Here is a 19,297-nt window from a genome sequence, read left to right as displayed (position 1 = left end):
TACGGCAGTTGCTTGCAGTTTCTATCGCTTCCACTGGATGTCAACAGTCTTTAGAAATGGCTTGATGTTTTTCCTTTGTGCAATGAAGAAGTAGGGCTGTCCAGAATGAGGATCGAGTGAAGTGTACTGTTTGATAGAGGCAAGTGACCTGAAAAGCACGCTCCACTTTGTTTTCCTCCGGTATTGAACGCAGTTTATCCCGTCTTAATTTTGCATCGATTATTTACGTAAAAAAATCCCTAAAGTTGTATTATGAAAGTTGTTTGAAATGTTTGGACAAAGATTACAGGTATGATATTTTGTAGTCATGTTGCGCCAGTTGGAACCGGTGTTTTTCTGGATCAAAAGCGCCAAATAAATGGGCATTTTGGATATGTAACAACGGAATTAATCGAACAAAAGGACAATTTGTGATGTTTATGGGACATATTGGAGTGCCATCAGAAGAAGCTCTTCAAAGGTAAGGCATGAATTATATCTTTATTTCTGAGTTTTGTGTCGCGCCTGGCGGGTTGAATTATGATTGTCTGTCTTTGTTTGATGGGGTGCTGTCCTCAGATAATAGCATGGTTTGCTTTCTCCGTAAAGCCTTTTTGAAATCTGACACGTTGGCTGGATTAACAACAAGTGTAGCTTTAACTTGGTATATTGCATGTGTGATTTCATGAAAGTTTAATATTTATAGTAATTTAATTTGAATTTGGCGCTCTGCCATTTCACCGGATGTTGTCAAATCGATCCCGCCAAAGGGATTTGATCCATAAGAAGTTTTTAAGGACAACAAAGTCAAGGTATTGGAGTGGCCATCACAAATCCCTGACTTCAATCCTATAGAGAAGTTGTGGCAAGGAGGCCTACAAACCTGACTCAGTAACACCAGCTCTGTCAGGAGGAATGAGACAAAATTCACCCAACGTATTGTGGGAAGCTTGTGGAAGGCTACCCACAACGTTTGACCTAAGTTAAACAATTAAAGGAAATGCTAACAAATACTAATTGAGTGTATGTAAACTTCTGACCCACTAGGAATGTGATGAAAGAAATACAAGCTGAAATAAATCATTCTCTCTACCATTATTCTGACATTTCACATTCTTACAATAAAGTAGTGATCCTAACTGACCGAAAACAGGGAATTTTTACTATGATTAAATGTCAGGAATTGTGAAAAACTGAGTTTAAATATATTTGATTAAGGTGTATGTAAACTTCCGACTTCAACTGTAAGCAGAATTCAATATAACGTAACAATCCGTATTATCAGCATATTCAACAGCATTTAAAAAATATACATTTTATTGCATTCAATAATGTTATTTTGTGATCAAGCCATCAATGTTTTGTGATTATTTGTGTCCTAAAAAAGTTAGCTAATGGGTTACAATTAGCATGTTTGACATTTCAGTGGAAATACTACTACTATCAGCTTTTTGTTAAGTGGTTTAGCAAAGAAATACATCCTGTATTATCGGCATATCGGCCCAGTTATTGGCCACCTTACTATTTTGGTCAATTACAAGATATATCCATTTCATTTTGTTCAAAAAGAGACACCGACCTCGTATGCGAAGTGTTTACTAGATAGTTGACTAGCCGTCCAGTAAAATATATATATTCTTTAAACGGACCTGGCAACTTTTCAATTCGTAGCCCGGTCCGATGTTAGGGGAAAATTTGCTCATTTCAATGCAAGAACCCAAATGACGCCCCTGCGTATAGCTACATATCAGTATGTTTCACCATAGAAATAGATAACTACAGTATAATAGACTTTATTGGTAGCCTACTGGTTTTCGTGGTAATAAATGGAACTGTACGAATTGGAAATGTGTATATGGTATGCTGGCATTGCTTAATTGATTATGTGGGTTGAATTTGATCCACAGAAGTGTATCGTGTCGTATTACAACTCATGATTTCCATGTTTGAAGTGACCTATAGGTCTATTTATTTGACAGGACAGCTGTGGATGGCTGCATCTCACTGTAGTAGGCTGTAGGGTGTTTTGTTTATTTGGATCTCCATTCACCTTTTGTTTACCATGTTTGTTTACTATTAATGTAAAATATAAATTGTGTCATGCCTTTATTGATCTGATATTTTGTTTTCTAGGCCTACTTGGTACCTCTGTTTTGTTCTGTTTACATTCATTCGTTTGCATTCGCAGTTGTCGGTATTCTAAGCCAAACTGCTATTCAGTGTTTTTGTTTGCATGCATGGACAAATAGGCTACTACTTTCAACATTTAAATTGCATTATTTTGGTAAGACAGCAGTGTGTATGGCTGCATTCACATAGGGTAATTCACCTATTACAAACAGTCTATCTTGTAGCCTATATTCATTACCAAAATGGCCTTGCTTTCGTGTGTAGGGCGCTGTCCATTGTGCTGATACAGCGCAGCGGAGAAAGGCTACAGATTCCTTGGCAATCTGTCACTTCTGTCACTTCAAAAGCACTCAAAAGCATTTCGCTAAACCCGCAATAATATCTGCTAACATGTGTATGTGACCAATAAAATTTGATTTTGATTTAATAAATAAATTCTTTAGCATGGTGGTGGTGGTGGTGGTGGTGGTGGTGGTGGTGGTGATGCTGATGCTGGTATGTGATGTGGAATGCCCGTCCACGCTGCATACAATATGAAGGATGACTGCTGCTAGCTGTACTCTGCAATAATGTATGACAGACGCCAGCCTAACCCTGCAGCAGTCAGTGTGTAATGTCACGTTGATATTGATACATTATTTAGCTGTGAACTGCATGCAATCAGAGACCCTGGGTTTCTGGAGTTGGTGATACAACAAATACAGTATATAATATAAATGCATTTCTTTGTTGAAAATATAAGTGTGCCGTTCTTAATTTGATTCTGTTTGTTCCCATAGAGAGTACTTTTCCTGTAGGATACCTGGCTCTACCTGCCATACAGGTACATACAACCCTTGTTACAGTATGAGCAGTCAGTCAAGAGTTAGATGCAGGCTGGCAGTGGGTCTATGGTCTGATCCAGCCAGTGGATAGTGCTGACTGGGCAGGATTCTGGTTGTGAGTGGGTGTTACAGGGATATATATGGAGGGGGTCTGCTCTGCACTCCTCCACTCATGGGGAAAGGCCTCCACTATCTGATTAGCATTCAGCTAGTGCCCAGACTGCATCAAGAAACTCCGCTGCTCTAATACTCCACACTCCTTCCTCCCTCCCTTTCACCTCTCTCACTCTCTCTGCATCATTCTGCTGGACCGGAAGGACCCTCCAATACAAAGTGAATGCCGTGCAGGGGTCTTCCAATCTCAGGGATGAAGGTAAACAAAATTCCATATTCTCTTGCTTTTACAAAAAATAAACAGCACTCAACTTGGCTGAACTCAGAGATTATTGTAGTTTTTTTTTAAAGTAAATCAATACTTGTTGGGCTCACTGGGTGGACAGTAAGTTCTGCATGATGATGTTACAGAGGTTCCTCATTACATAACTGCTGTGGGAATACCAGTGTACTTATGGAAAACATACTGCAGCATAATCTGATGTCTTTGAAGCATTCCCTCTTGACTCATTACTCTATTATCACTACTGATTACAATTCTGACTCCGTAGAAAGATCAATCGATAAATTGATACATGAACAGGTTTTCATATACAATTTTAATTTATTGTTGGTTTTTACTGTAAGGCAGACTTTATAATGTTGCATAAAGACAGCGCTGTTGCAGTTGGTCGGGAGATTTGCTTGCCCAGTCCCAGGGTGGGGATTCACCTGTAGCTTATTGCAACTTTGATTTGCTAATATTCTCTATTTGTGTTCTAATTCTATTTGTGAATATTCAGATTTGTATCTTTCAGTCTGGAAGAACTCTGGGTTTAGTTGTGGTGTTGGTTGTGCTCTGATGCAGTAGGGTTGGGTTGCAGCATCACTGCATTTCATCAATCTTGATCACATTGTTTATTTTGAATTCCCTTCGTAACATTAACATCCCATGATTGTGAAAATGGTGAGATTAAAACAGAGTGAAATGTCTTCATGTTTCTCGAAACATAATGAGATGGGCTACCTGAAAGGATAAAGAGTATTGAAAGAACTGATATAGCCTTGAGACAGGTACTGATGTTTCTGATTCAAGCCTTCATTTCCTCAGTGCATCCAGCAATGTCCCAGTTATTCAAAGGAAAATGTATGAGAACACATTATTCCATCCACAGTCCACTATCCTAACAAAGGCTGTGGATTGATGGGTATGACTTGGATGTACAAAACTAATACAAATAGAAAATCTATTGATTCTCAAGCCGTTTGTTTTGCTGGAGTTAATTGGGAGGTGAGATATCCACTTATCCCAAACCATTCATGAAAACAAACATTGTTTGTTGCACGTAATATCTGAGCAGGGGAACACAACCCTTCTGGGCATAACGTGAAGCGGCAGGGCATTAAAGCATCTAACGACCCACTTAGCTTTTCTACAAGTGGTCTGAGGCAGTTGGTAAATATCGAAAGGCTTCAAGTGCAATTTTAGTAACAATGGTTTTAGGAAACAGATTTAACGATGCACCTACAAAGGTTCTAAAGATGAACTTAGCCTTAAGATGCTTTTGTGAAACCGGTCCAGATATTTAGCCAATTATTGGGCAAAATATAGGAATTGGGCTGCCTGTGTCAACGCAGCCTCAGTACCAGGAAATTAATCATAGAAATTAGGTCTGAGGGCTAAGATGGGAACACAGAGGCCATTGACACTACAGGGGAGCTAACGGAAATATGCAGTCCAGCGTTATCATCGTTTCGATTCAGCTCACACACACCCAAACATAATTATAGGGATTACCAATCAACAGGTCAAGAGCTGCTGGAGCTGGTGTTACATCCCTACATCCCATTTGTGATGAAGGGCTATGCTCTCAGGATATTTGAAAACACCAGATATATAACAGTTCCTATATCAGAGTAATGCTTTAACAAGATCATAGTGATATGGGCACCATTCAAAATATATATTTTAAGTGGTTTTGATATGGTATGGATAGGAGCGTTTCATGTTTATCCTAACATGTTCCAGCAGTACACGTTTATATCATACTAGGAGTATTTGACAAGCATAACATAATACAGTATTAGAAAGAGCTGTCATTGTACTTTATCAAAGATGACTTATTCATTACTTACATAATATAGTTATTGAAGGGAAATGACCACAGGTGGCCCTTGGTGTCCCTACTAACATACTGTGTAGCCAGGGCAGCGCTAGTGCAGTGGGTGTCGTCATTCATTCACCTGCCCTAGTGCCTTTCAGCTGTGTAAAGAGCAGGAGAATAGACACTCCGCCCCCACACCTCGGCACCTGGCCTCTCTCATGGGCATGGTTGTCAGGCAGGTAGCGCTCTCTGTTCCCTTTTAGGTCTTTTAAGTATCTCCCTCTTTTCCCTGGGCTAGATCAAGGGGAGGCAGACATTACAAGGCCTGATCATTATTTATGTGGCGTCCAGAGGGGGTTATAAACCAGAGAAATAAAAAATATATAAAGTTAAGTAAGGTAATTGTGTATCTATGATATCTACAGTTGGTCTGATTGGGGGGGTCATTGTTTATTTCTGGATAATAATTAGGAATGAACTTGTGTTATTTACTGGTAAATGCTCATTGGGTGTTAATTACCCTGTTTTGAGGGGTTGATGCCAAATGGGCCTGTCTTGTCTGGTCACTGCCATCTGTTTGTAGATAATTATCTGTTGGGAGGGAGGTAAAGTGGTAGTACAGCTGACGGTAGTAAAACATACATTATCCCTGTTTAACAGCGCTTCATCCAGGAGAGATGATAGGCTCCGCAGAAGAATAGAGAGAGATGCTCATCTGGGTCCACGCTGATTTATGAGTGAGAATGGGAGGGAGAGATGGAGATGGCATCACTGGATGCCCCACTGGATTGTAATGATGATTTGTGTCAGGGCCTGCAGAGTGGCAGGCAGCATAGTATGGGGGATAGACAGCTCAATGATTAATGTTGGGGCCCTGCTGCACCAATCTGTTCAGAGGGATTTGATGATGCTGTTGTGGGTTTAAACACCCGCCCCATTCCTCCAGGACCCACCCCCTACAGGCTGATATATATTTTCTCTCTCTCTCTCTCTCTCTCTCTCTCTCTCTCTCTCTCTCTCTCTCTCTCTCTCTCTCTCTCTCTCTCTCTCTCTCTCTCTCTCTCTCTCTCTCTCTCTCTCTCTCTCTCTCTCTCTCTCTCTCTCTCTCTCTCTCTCTCTCTCTCTCTCTCTCTCTCTCTCTCTCTCTCTCTCTCTCTCTCTCTCTCTCTCTCTCTCTCTCTCTCTCTCTCTCTCTCCCTCCCTCCCTCCCTCTCCCCCTAACAGTTAACCAGTCACTGATACCATCTCTCAAGCAATGTAGCATTTTGTCATCTGCATATAAACGAATTCTATGGCAGAATATTTTGAGGCGGCAAGCATAGTGATCCCTATGATGTTTAATGAAATGCAGCCACACTGATATAATCAAAGTGGTTATGCATACAAAGGATGATGGATGACCACTGGAGAAATATAAACCAGCCAGGAATTATGAATTGAACTCAACTCATTCAAACCACTGAGAATAATAAAACGTGATTTATACCCCTAGTGTGTACCCAGCATAATCCCTATATCTACCTCAGAGAGCCTCCTGCCTTAAAAGCAAACAGATACACGGGGTCAGTTGGAATCAAAGCTTATCGATCCTGTGTGACGACTACAACAACTGGACGTGTCGGTTTGCTCTCAGGGTGGAGAATAAATTGCCCTGGATGGCGTAGTTATTTTAAGTCAGACCGGTAAGAATGAGGTTGGTGAATGAGGTTTGTGAATGGATAAAGGTTAAATATTTTTTTTAATAAATGTACTATACTGTAGTAAAGTAATTGTCAAAAATGAAGACAGATTGTCTATTAAATATATTTAGTGGATGGTTCTTCCTCCTGACCCTATCTGTTGGAATTAATCCTCTTTCGAGCAGAATTATATGGCATGGGGATTAGGGATCTCTAGATGCTGTGTTGGCCATCTACTCTCCATAATGATGTCCTAGTAGGCAGCAGCAGGACAAACCAACTGGACCTCTCCAGGGGTGGGCCCTCCTGCCTGCCTGTATGCCTGGCTGCCTGGCTACAGGGAGGGGCTTAGGGGGAATCACCCACATCACAGCTGTGCAGTTAGGACAGAACTCCATTTTAGGACGATAGCGGAAGTCCCACTACACCATTTTAGAAGCATGTACAGTACATACATCATCGTAGACAGTTATTATTATTATTATTATTATTATTATTATTATTATTATTATTATACAAGGGATGGGTGCGGAATGCTGATATTTGAATTATTGATGACCTATCTGAGGATAGTCTGAGGATAGGAAGTACCAACAGTTTTATTCTCGTTCTGTGCTTTTCATGGCTCATCAGAGACAGAGAATGTAATTCTTTCTATTTGGTCATTCCTGCAAATGTTCAGTTGAATGTCACTGGTAATAGGATAAATGAACTGTGTTTTAGACAGACTGGCTATTTCATCTCACAGATGCCATTTCCAGTCAAACTATTGGTATTAAACGTTATGTACATTATGTAGTTGGAATTTGTCAGACAACTTGACATCCTGAATGGACCATCTTATGGACTCACCATATTATTAAGTGAAGACAACTTTCTGAATCTTAGAAGACAATTACCTTTATTCAGTACAGTATAGGTCTTCTGGCAGAGTAAACAGCAGCCACAGCATCTGTCTGTGAAAGTCAAGGACCAGGCCAAGCCTTTTAATGAGCACAGTGGGTGCTGCTCCATATGGACTGCCCTTGGTGCTTTACACCCCCCCCCCCCCCCCCCCCCCACACACACACACACACACACACACACAGTTAGGCAGACTGAAAGGTGAGAATAGAGGGCCTGCTGATCTCGATCAGGTAGACAGCTCTGGACAGAAATCTGTGGGCCAGTGTGGCTGTTAATCTAACCCTGACAGCGAGCTTTTATTCCATTATAATAGCTGGTTATTTATCACTGTACAATTCTGCCCAAGGAACTCTCATCAAAATATGACAGGGTAGCTTCAATTCCCTGCCACGCTAAAATATGTTTTTTTAAGCACTATTGTAAAACATTCAAGGTGTGGAAGCCTACAGTTGTATTTGACAGTATGCTGCCAGCCGCATCCTCCTGTGTGTAACATCACTCCATCTTAGAAAGGAGCCAGAGCAGCATACTGTAGACGGCCTGCAGTAATTCACCTGTCCTGTGTGACACTGCTGAACTCCTTCTCCTGAAAACCCATCTGAAAGTGTCACAAGACAAACAGCAGCTCTGAGCTGAGCTGCCTCTCCTCCCACTGTCTATTGTAGGAGTACAGCAAGATCATCCATTTCCACTTTAACCTAAGCCAACACGAGGCAGCAGATAACCTAGCTGTTAGGAGTATTGGGCCAGTAACCGAAAGGTTGCTGGTTCGTATACCTGGGGGAAAAATGAACACGGTAGTTAACCCCCCAACAACACTGGCTCCCCAGGTGCCGATGACATGGACATTGATTAAGGCAGCCCCCCGCACCTCTTTGATTCAGAAGAGCTGCGTTAAATGCGGAAGACACATTTTGGTTGAATGCAATCAGTTATGCAACTGACTAGGTATCACCAGCCACCCATCTGCCAGCCTCAATCCCTCCTCCACATCTCTGCTCTCCTCTCATTTTCACTCTCCTTCCATCACACACACACACACGCACACACACACACACACACAATTCAGCGCAGTAGTGTGTCTCTCCTTCCTTCCGGGGAAGAGGTGTGAGCTTGTTGTTGCAGAGAGGTTGGGTGGACTCTACCATTGTGAGTGTGATGGGGTGGGCGTGATCAGGGATAGGGAGCTCCTCCTTTGATGAGTGGGGCGGATAGCAGGCGCAGACCCTAATCTGTTCCTGAGTTGTACACTGAAGCTAGAGGAGGGTATCCTCTGTTACTTTACTACCATAGGCCCCAGTCCTGGATTTGAACCTCTTTTAAGGGATGTTTTGGTCTTTATCTAAAGGAGGAATTACTGTTTTGATGCCAACACTGGTAAGATGACACATTTTTGTTTGTTTGTTGATGTTTTTTCATTTCAAATGCATTATTTTCTCTTGATTTTAGATTAGATTCTGATAGAATATTTGCTGGTGTTTTTATCCTAGAAAAAAGGCTGGAGGCAAAGGCTGAGGATGCAATCTCAAGAAGCCCTGCACTTTTCAGCACTTTTTTTACATCTTAAAACAGATCATTCCAGAGTAGTTTTGGGAAAACCTTACAGATAAGCAAATGCAGAAAACACCGTCTTCAAATAAATGAGGAAGACACTAAGGAAGGAACTCCAATTTCAGCAAGATAGATTACGGGTAATATTGCACAATCAATAGATATATTTCAGATAGACTTTTCCCTGAAATGTTTTGAGTCATTAATGTAGCATTGCCAATGAAAATGTATTTGATACTTACATTTTTGTATTATTCATTTATTTAACCAGGAAAACCACTGTTAGGGTAAGAAATCATGACCAGAATAGCAAGGATGTGAAAACAAATGCAAAAAAAGTTTAAATCATATATATAATATCATATATTATATTTATATATATAATTTGATTTCACATGCTTCGTAAACAACAGGTGTAGACTAACAGTGAAATGCATATTTTGACATTTTCTGTTTGTTTCCAATATACTGTAATATCGTGAAGATACTCATGAAAGCGATTGCCACAGATTCCAGCGCTATTCATTTCTACTGTAGTGTGCAGATAAAGTTGCTACAGATGAGAGAATGTTGTTTAAATCAAAGAATGTACCAAGAGTTTGTTGCTGTGCTAAACAATTTTTATTTGGATCCTCTGTTGAAGAAGCAGCAGCTATTCTTCCTGGGGTCCACACAAAACATAGAATATGACAAAATACATAACACTAATGGACAGGAACAGCATAGTACATAGATCACAGAATTGATGTGATGCTGCAGCTAAATTAGTGTAGGTTCTATTGCTCTACTTAGCTGGGCTTTACTGAGGGAGTGTGTGTATGAGGGGACAGGCTGCTTCCTGCAGTGGAAAGGAACATATGCATTATTTATCAATAATAATCTTGCCTATGCAAGGCAGAAGCAAAGCACGGCGGTGCATTACTGTCTTTAGATCACATAACCAGAGCTGGCCTGTTAGCACGTTATTCTCCTCCTAAGAAGACAACAGCCAGAACAAGCCCACTTACACTCTCTCTTAACCTGCTGTCACATGCAAAGTGTGGACAGATGGGAGGGTGGAATGGGACTCCCATAAGCACCCTCCATACCAGGACACAGAGGCCAGTGGGCCCAGAGAGGTCCCTGGGTATTTCAGTCACGTTTTATCTGTATTCCACATTCATCTTAACAACGATTAGGAAGAAGTTCGTATGTGTGTAAGAGCTAAATCAAATGCTCCAGAGCAAAATATCCAACATTTAGAAGTTGACAGGATATCTTAGACGATTAGATCTCTGAGATGGCTGGTGTGCTTTGAGATAGGGCTGATATGGTGTGCACCAATAAAGTGTTGCCGGTAAAATGTGTGTTTAATCAAAAAAGACAGGTTGAGGGGAGACTCGATATTAAACAACGGGACGAAAACATCAATGCTTTGCTGCAACAGGTTCTGTAGCTAACTTAGATGCCCAAGGGAAAATAACACAATCGACGGTCTACTTTCATCTTGACAATCTGACAGTTTGTCCCTGTTGAAAGGTCGAGAGAATGTTGTTTTCAATCCTGTACGTCTGATGATCTATACAGGGACAATATGTAGCTTCTAAAAAGTGAAAACACCAGGACCATGTTAAAACCAGGTAGCAATACTTCATGCATGAAGTAAAACCCCAAAACAAATATAACTAAATAGATTCATTCAAAATATTTAAAGGTAATTTAATTTGATGGTCAATCTATTTGGAGAAATGCTGATTGTTATAAAACAAATACATTAATCAAATGCCAAATACTTACTCAATGCTCTTTGTATGTACCAGGGACATTATGTGGTCAGTTCAATTTACTGTGGGTTGAGAGCCAGGACCAGTGGTTTGGTTTTATAGTGGGCCCTCCACTATCGAGTGAGGAAATTGACTGACCGGCCTTTTCTCAATTAGATTTGCTCATCTCCTGCATCCTCACTCCTGCATCCTCACTCCTCCAACCTCTCTCGCCTCCTTTTAAAAAAGGTCAAAGGTAATCGAGGAGAGGTGGCGAGGAATATGAATGGAAGATGAAAATGCTCTTGTTTGAAATAAGCTCCTTTTCCACTCGCTCGTCATCAGGCAAATTATGTTTACAAGAGTGGATATCAAAATAACCTTGTAAAGTGATAAAAACTAAATAAGTAAGTTGTAATTCAAATGTTTAGTACCACATCATTTTTAAATGTCTGCATGCTTTCAACAACAGCTGATTCAAAGGGTGTTTGGCAGATATCAAAACTTTTCCGCGTTAAGGTACACTTGTGTATTCCTTCTAATGCTAACTGCTTAAGAGTCTATTGATGCTATTTAGCTGTACAGCTGAGGGCTTTGGGGGCTGAAAATAATGTGGTACAGACTGTCCCTGAATATGAATCTTTAATATGCTGCACTTTAAAGCATCTCTCTCTCTTTCTCTCCCCCATTCTTTCTCTTTCACTCCCCCATTCTCTCTCTTTCCCTTGTTCTCTCTTCCTTTTCATGACCCTCCTTCTCTCCGTGGCCTCTTTGAACACCTTCATGTGTGTTTTGAAGCTTTGTTCTTTTATTTTATCTGCCGACGCCATTCATAATGTTGAATTTTACCGCTACAGTACGTCCCTGGACATGACATAATTACAACAAAATGGTCTTCCAGAACAATACCAGTAATGAAAATAGCATAGCAATGTCCTTCCGGAGACCCATCTCAGAGAAAGCGTCTCTCTCTGGCTCTAGGATGGACGGTTGTAGGAGGCAGTAAATAGAATGTGCAGTCAGACGCCAGTGGGTTCTTTAATATTTAACCATGAGTTACAGCAGCATAGAGGCACTTCTCCTAACGACACAGAAGATCCCCCACTTCATCTTAAACCCACGGCTCGGCTATCGTCACTGAACCTCTTCCAGTGGACCCTTTGTTCTCCCCTCAGGTCACAAAGGCTGTTCAGACCCATGCCATCATATTTCATTTAACACATGTCAAGCAGCTTAGGGCTTCCCAACTGATTCCCTGACTTTGTCATTGTGACCATTCCTTTTGAAGTGAGTGATAGCTGCCCAGGGATATTGGTCATAGGAGACATGTCCTCTGTGTGCCTGAACATTGGACCTTGTTGGTGCACACAGTGAGTAGTCTCTCCCCACAGCCACTGTAGTGAGAAAACACAGTGACAGTCACTGGGAGCTCGTCAATAACATCATGATGAGTTCTAGCCCAAGGTTATTATCTCAGTTCTGTCTTTGGTGATCAGTAAAGCTACAATAGATGGTATGGCTACCTCATGATGACACACTGCCAGCAAAGGAGGTACCACCGGCGATATTATGTCATTAGCAATCTTCAATTGCTACCTGGGCATGACGATCATTGATGACCAATGGTTTACTCCTAACAATATATCCAATCTCCTGTGCTGAATCATTGGTCACACAGCAATGTCATTAGGACACTTGTTGAATGACACTGATGAGACTGGCCGGAAATGAACAGTGTGTTCAATTAACAAGAGGCTATGAGAATGATCCAGTAAATTCAATTTTATCCGTAGAACGGGCCCCATAGCAATCTGGAATCTCTCTGTCCATTGGTAGTGTTCTTAAAGAACTGAGGGCCAGAAAGTGAATCAATAACAAATTATTGAAACTAATGTGTGCTCTGTTCTATGTGCCTTGAAGCATAACGGTACACACTGCAGGGCCGAGTAATAGACATCAGCCTCCCCCTCTCCGTTTAATGGACCTCTCACTTTTATTTCTCCCTTTTTATTTGCGGGGTAGACGACAGCATGAGACCAGCACACTGCCACCCCTCAGCCTGGCCCCTGACTGGCACACCAGGCCTTATAACATATATTTTATTCCCCCACCCAGGGATGGCTTGGTTTATATCTCTGATATTTACCATACACCCAAAATTGGGATGTATCAGAACATATCTATCTTATTTGTATGTGAGATGTTGATGAAATACATCGCAATGGAGAGGTAGTGATAGTGGTGAAGATAAAAAATAATACTGCCAGAGCAGAACCATGAAATTAGCCTATGTGTGAGCATTTTCATTTGCTGAGACTACAATGTCTTGCTTGGTATCTTGAGCAGATGTAAAATGTTTTGGCTTCAGTTCTGTTTTGTACTAAACTATGAGTCATTGCCTTTATGCGCAAAAAGCTCCAGCAAACTTTAATGACGTAACAACACCGAACACTAGGCACAGTATTCTTCCCTTTATAACAAGATTCACTCAAGCATCAGATCTGAATCTGATACACCAGATGCTTAAAACAAACCTCTTTTGTTTTAGCACTAATTAAGATAGAAATACAGACATATGAGGAGATATACATCACATCACATCAATTAGTGGGAAGAGGGGATGAGATGGGATGACAGGACAGCACATTTTTTTTGTGTTTTGTTTTTTTACCCCTTTTTCGTGATATCCAGATGGTAGTTACAGTCTTGTCCCATCACTGCAACTCCCGTATGGACTCAGGAGAGGCGAAGGTCTTTCCTTCGAAAGACAACCCCGCCAAGCCGCACTGCTTCTTGACACACTGCTCGCTTAACCCAGAAGCCAGCTTCAGAGGAAACACTGTACAGCTGGTGACATAAGTCAGCATGCATGCACCCGGCCGCCACATGGCATTGCTAGAGCGAGATGGGACAAGGACATCCCAGCAGGCCAAACCCTCCCCTAACCCAGATGACGTTGGGCCAATTTTGCGCCGCCTCATGGGTCTCCAGGTTGCAGCCGGCTAAGACACTGCCTAGGCTCGAACCCAGATCTGTAGTGATGCGTCTAGTACTGCGATGCAGTGCCTTAGACCGCTGCGCCACTCGGGAGGCCAGTTACAAACACTGAAGTGAAGAGAACTCCTTTAAATGAACACGTATGCAAAAGAGCAAGGCAGCATCATTAGCTATGTTTCCATTAACTTGTCCAGTGATTTTTCTGTCAACATTTAGAAAGTTTGCATAGAAAATAGATGCAACAATTACCTGCTAGGGTGCGTTTCCATGGAACTTTGAAAACAGCTTGACGTAATGACGTCACACCTAAAAACTATATATCTCAAAAACCTACACTGTTGAATGAAAATATTGTGGTTGAAGGGTTTCCATTACCCATTTAGGCAAATTACGCATTAATATATTGGCGGCAGCTTGTATGCTTTCCCACCTATCTGTTTCATGTCTCAGGTAGCCCGTGAAAGCCAACATGGATAGAATGCAATAATTGACTAATATTTGCATATTGTAATAATTCTCATGTGCCAACGTATAGCCTCGGTGGATGACATGGTGAAACGTGCATTCCTGTAGATCTGAAGTAATTAGATGGTGAAACGTGCACTCCTGTAGATCTGAAGTAATTAGATGGTGAAACGTGCACTCCTGTAGATCTGAAGTAATTAGATGGTGAAACGTGCACTCCTGTAGATCTGAAGTAATTAGATGGTGAAACGTGCACTCCTGTAGATCTGAAGTAATCAGATGGTGAAACGTGCACTCCTGTAGATCTGAAGTAATTAGATGGTGAAACGTGCACTCCTGTAGATCTGAAGTAATCAGATGGTGAAACGTGCACTCCTGTAGATCTGAAGTAATTAGATGGTGAAACGTGCACTCCTGTAGATCTGAAGTAATTAGATGGTGAAACGTGCACTCCTGTAGATCTGAAGTAATTCGATGGTGAAACGTGCACTCCTGTAGATCTAAAGTAATCAGATGGTGAAACGTGCACTCCTGTAGATCTGAAGTAATCAGATGGTGAAACGTGCACTCCTGTAGATCTGAAGTAATTAGATGGTGAAACGTGCACTCCTGTAGATCTGAAGTAATTCGATGGTGAAACGTGCACTCCTGTAGATCTAAAGTAATCAGATGGTGAAACGTGCACTCCTGTAGATCTGAAGTAATTAGATGGTGAAACGTGCACTCCTGTAGATCTGAAGTAATTAGATGGTGAAACGTGCACTCCTGTAGATCTGAAGTAATTAGATGGTGAAACGTGCACTCCTGTAGATCTGAAGTAATTAGATGGTGAAACGTACACTCCTGTAGATCTGAAGTAATTAGATGGTGAAACGTGCCAACCAACCAGAAAAGTAAGATGAAGAATTCCAGGTATTCTTGAAAGTAAGGACAATCCATTTCCTTCAAAGAAACATCGTTTTTATAGTTGAAAATTGATTTTTGCAAGACGTAGGCATTTACAATTAATTTTGGGGTGGAGCTTTATAGTTATGTGGTGACATCACGTGCCCGTAGGCTACCTTCATTATTATTTGCCAATCATAATTTATTCGAAAAAAAGTTTCCATCATCATTTGTCTTAATAAAGAAAGTTCTTCTACAGATTTTTCTACAGAAGAAAAATCCACCCATGTTCGAACAGATAGAAATGTGGTCGATCTTTAGAAAATGTATCCTATATCTGCTGTTTCCATTACACATGTCGCAATGATTTTTTTTGCGACATTGTGTTTGTCGAATAAACCTGGGTCAATGGAAACCTGCCTAGTAACAGTTTAGCGAGATGTTTTAAATCAACTTCCGAAGCATTCTATAAAGTACTGTATTTTTCCAACCAAACAAACCTCATAGTCCTATAGTGTCCTCCATATATATTATTCTAATGGCCTTGGAGATATACATTGATACATGATAGAGAAAGGCATAGATGGAGTCAAAGCCAGGTAGACAGACTCAAAGCCAAATAGATGGAGTCGAAACCAGATAGACGGAGTCACAGACGCCATAGATAGATTTTTATGGTTCTGGATAGAGTACCTACCCCACTGAAAGGCACAAGCTAGTGTTATGCAACTCCCAGCTGGGCATGGCGTCAGCAAAGAGAGAACCAAGGCAGGATGGGCAAGGCGGGGCAGCAACCTGAAAGACTCTGGATCATGGGAGAAGTGTTGTCCTCTGACTAGAGAGAGAGAGAGAGCGAGAGCGAGGATGGTCACATGAGACAGAGTTTATTTTGTTTGTTTTCAGACCGAGACAATGAAAACTGGTGAAAATTGACAACCTGGTTTGAGATGAGTTACGAATGGCCTCCTATGCCACTTTTCAGGGTAAATTTCACATTTCCCAAACTACAACAACTAATGTCGAGATTAGATCCAGTCAAGGAATAGAGGTGTCAACGTGCTCTAATAAAACCAGCCTACTCGTGTGTAGAAATACACCAATGAAAGGGAGGGATTGTTTTTTCATTCAGCCAGACATTCATTTCCTTCTCATACACAGCAATAAAAGCCAGGTCTCCTCCTGCCATCCTTCACTCCTGACTTTATCAGTTCAGTGTTGACATCGAAGCATGGAGTGCTGCATCTTTTATGTTTGGCCCTGTTTTTCTGCTGCTGGAACAATAATCTAAAGCTTTCGGAGCAGCGCTGGACATAATTACATTTCTGCAGTCTTCAGCAAGATTCAATTGCGGGGCAGCCGATCTCAATGTCTGATTTCTCTCTGTCTCTTTCACACACGCTTTCTCTCTCTTTCTCTCTCCCTCTCTCTCTCTGCATTAGCGTAAGGGTGGGTTAGAGAGAGAAAGAGCTGGACACAGATCGTGGGGTGGGGGGGGGGGGGTCAGTCCAGTCACTGAGAATAAGTGGGCTGGTTGAGGTTTAATCTCAAAGCGGGGGATTACAGATTGTGCACTGTGTTAGTTCCAGCCAACCACCAGTCTCATTGGTCAACATGTATATTCCATCCAACCATGCCAATAATCACCGTGACACACACCCTATAAAGACTTCTTTGTTAAATATGGAGATTTTGGGTATGCGTTGCATGCCTGCCAATTAGTGAAAGTTGTTACACATACAAACTGAGAATTATATCTATACCTGTTCAGATATCATCAATATGTCATGTATGACATTTGGCTTCCCATGGTTCATGTTGGCTGACTAACCTTTTCCTCAAACATTGATGTGGCCTGATTAGTCAGGGGGCAGACACAGAGGTTGTTAGAGAAGGTTGCTACTGTATTATTAAGGTTGCCACAATCATGTGTGCAGACCTGATGCAGCACCCAAGTGCTCTCTGCTGTGCTGTGGCTGTAGCTCCACACTGGTTCTCATGTGCCTTTCTACTTGATTATCTGTATTATGCCCGTTTCTGGTCCTTTGATCCCTGAGGCAGTAATGATGTACTACTGCCCAAGACAAAACCTCCTCATCATCACACTTTTAGATGATTTGAACATGTTGCGATGAAATGCTAATATAGGTCCCATAATTTGAATGGGATTTGTGCCACACATGCTAAAATGTTAGCATTAGCAAACGGTGCCAGCCACTGCCAGGGAAACTAAACCAAAGCATGGATTGCTGTAATACCTTGTACATAGACAGCTTACAGGGTAAGGAGACCAATGTGTCACTTTGTAATTTGGGTGAACTTTCCCTTAAAGAACAACACCAGGAACATAAAATATAAAATCGAGGATCAGGTCACCCCTGTCCATGTAATCTTATTCATGGTGTCATCTAAAAGGAAAAACTGATCCTAGATCACATTCCTACTCACTCACTTACATAAAGTCAGGAGAAACCATAGAATCCTGACCATGGAAACAGAGACCATTTGTATGTACCAGGTTGACACAGATTCATGCCTACAAACCGCCTGCAGTTTCCCTCAGATGTAGCCAACGTAGGCAGCAGGTACCAAGGGAGTGACCGTCCGTAGCCTAGATAGGGAGTTTTGCTTGCTCTCTGGGGTTTTAGGCTCGGTTTCTGGATAAGCACTTTGTGATAACTGCTGATGTAAAAAGGGCTTTATAAATACTTTTGATTGCAATAGATTTGTTATATGTTTGGAGGAGTCATCCCCTTAGACATGCAGAGAAAGGTCAAACCTCATGGATGCAAATGTATATGATGCAGGCTGAAATCATCACATCATCTCATAACGTGATTTAATAATGAGAGGGCAGAACAAATAGTGTATATTATGAATACACCAGCATATCAGAATCACTGCTCACCCACTGGACACGCCCTGGTTGAATCAACATTGTTTCCACGTCATTTCAAGGAAATTACATTGAATCAACGTGGAATAGACATTGAATTGACGTCTGTGCCCAGTGGGCAGGGCATAACCTGGTGAGTCAGCTATTATAGCATTATAGTGTTATAATGTTATAGACCCCAAACAAAATGTAGCTTTTGCCACAGAGTCTATTTATGGAATAAGGGTGTGGTATATGGCCAATATACCATGGCTAAGGGCTGTTCTTAGGCACGACGCAACACGGAGTAGCACGGCTGTCAGCCAATCAGCATTCAGGGCTTGAACCACCCAGTTTATAATAGTATAATTCTCTGGCATCTGGAGTGGAAGTTGTGACTCGTGCCTATCCTGTGCCAGAATGTCTCGCTCAGGATGTCTATACCTGGTGTAGTCGTGGTGGTGCTCAGTGTCAGGAAACAGAGACTGTCCTCTCTGGTGAGACTACACTGGGAGGGAGGCTGGCACAAACTCAGCTCACAGACAATAAAATGGTGGCGCAAGGAAAGCAAGGAAATCACTGTACTGTGGTGGTAATCAGCTCCAGGTCGGTTCTAGTAAACTACCTACACACCACTCACTTTCTGGTGTAGAAATACTGGAGTTTACTTGATCTGTTTGTTTGTGTCAGATTCATCCAATGTTCATGTGTTAAATATTACATTTTTTTCTGAAGAGGAAAAAATATAGAATGAGTGTACAAAACATTAGGAACACCTACCTAATATTGAGTTGCACCTCCTTTTGCCCTCAGAACAGCCTCAATTCGTCAGGGCATGGATTCTACAAGGTGTCAAAAGTATTCCACAGGGATGCTGGCCCATCTTGACTCCATTGCTTCCCACAGTTGTATCAAGTTGGCTGGATGTCCTTTGGGTAGTGGACCATTTTTGATACACACAGAAACTGTTGAGTGTGAAAAACCCAACAGCGTTGCAGTTCTTGACACACTCAAACCGGTACGCCTGACACCTACAACCACTGAAACATTTTGTCTTGCCCATTCACCC

General features: G+C 41.6%; 1 protein-coding gene across 4 annotated transcripts in view; it reads left to right on the top strand.

The window, feature by feature from the left end:
* Nucleotides 1-3,115: 3,115 nt before the first annotated feature.
* The window catches only part of LOC110510003 (synaptic vesicle glycoprotein 2B), a 40,998-nt gene continuing 24,816 nt past the window's right edge, over nt 3,116-19,297 (top strand). For 2 of the 4 annotated variants that reach the window (XM_036971630.1, XM_021591382.2), the window contains exon 1: nt 3,116-3,306. The gene's annotated coding sequence lies outside the window, so the exon portion shown is untranslated. Of the gene's footprint in view, nt 3,307-8,940; nt 9,094-19,297 lie in introns of those variants that run through there. The other 2 variants (XM_021591303.2, XM_021591461.2) reach the window with 2 other exon arrangements.

Source organism: Oncorhynchus mykiss, chromosome 1, assembly GCF_013265735.2.
Source record: "Oncorhynchus mykiss isolate Arlee chromosome 1, USDA_OmykA_1.1, whole genome shotgun sequence".
NCBI lineage: Eukaryota > Metazoa > Chordata > Actinopteri > Salmoniformes > Salmonidae > Oncorhynchus > Oncorhynchus mykiss.
The sequence above is the reverse complement of the archived record's forward strand: the minus strand, read 5'-3'. Positions and strand labels throughout refer to the sequence as shown.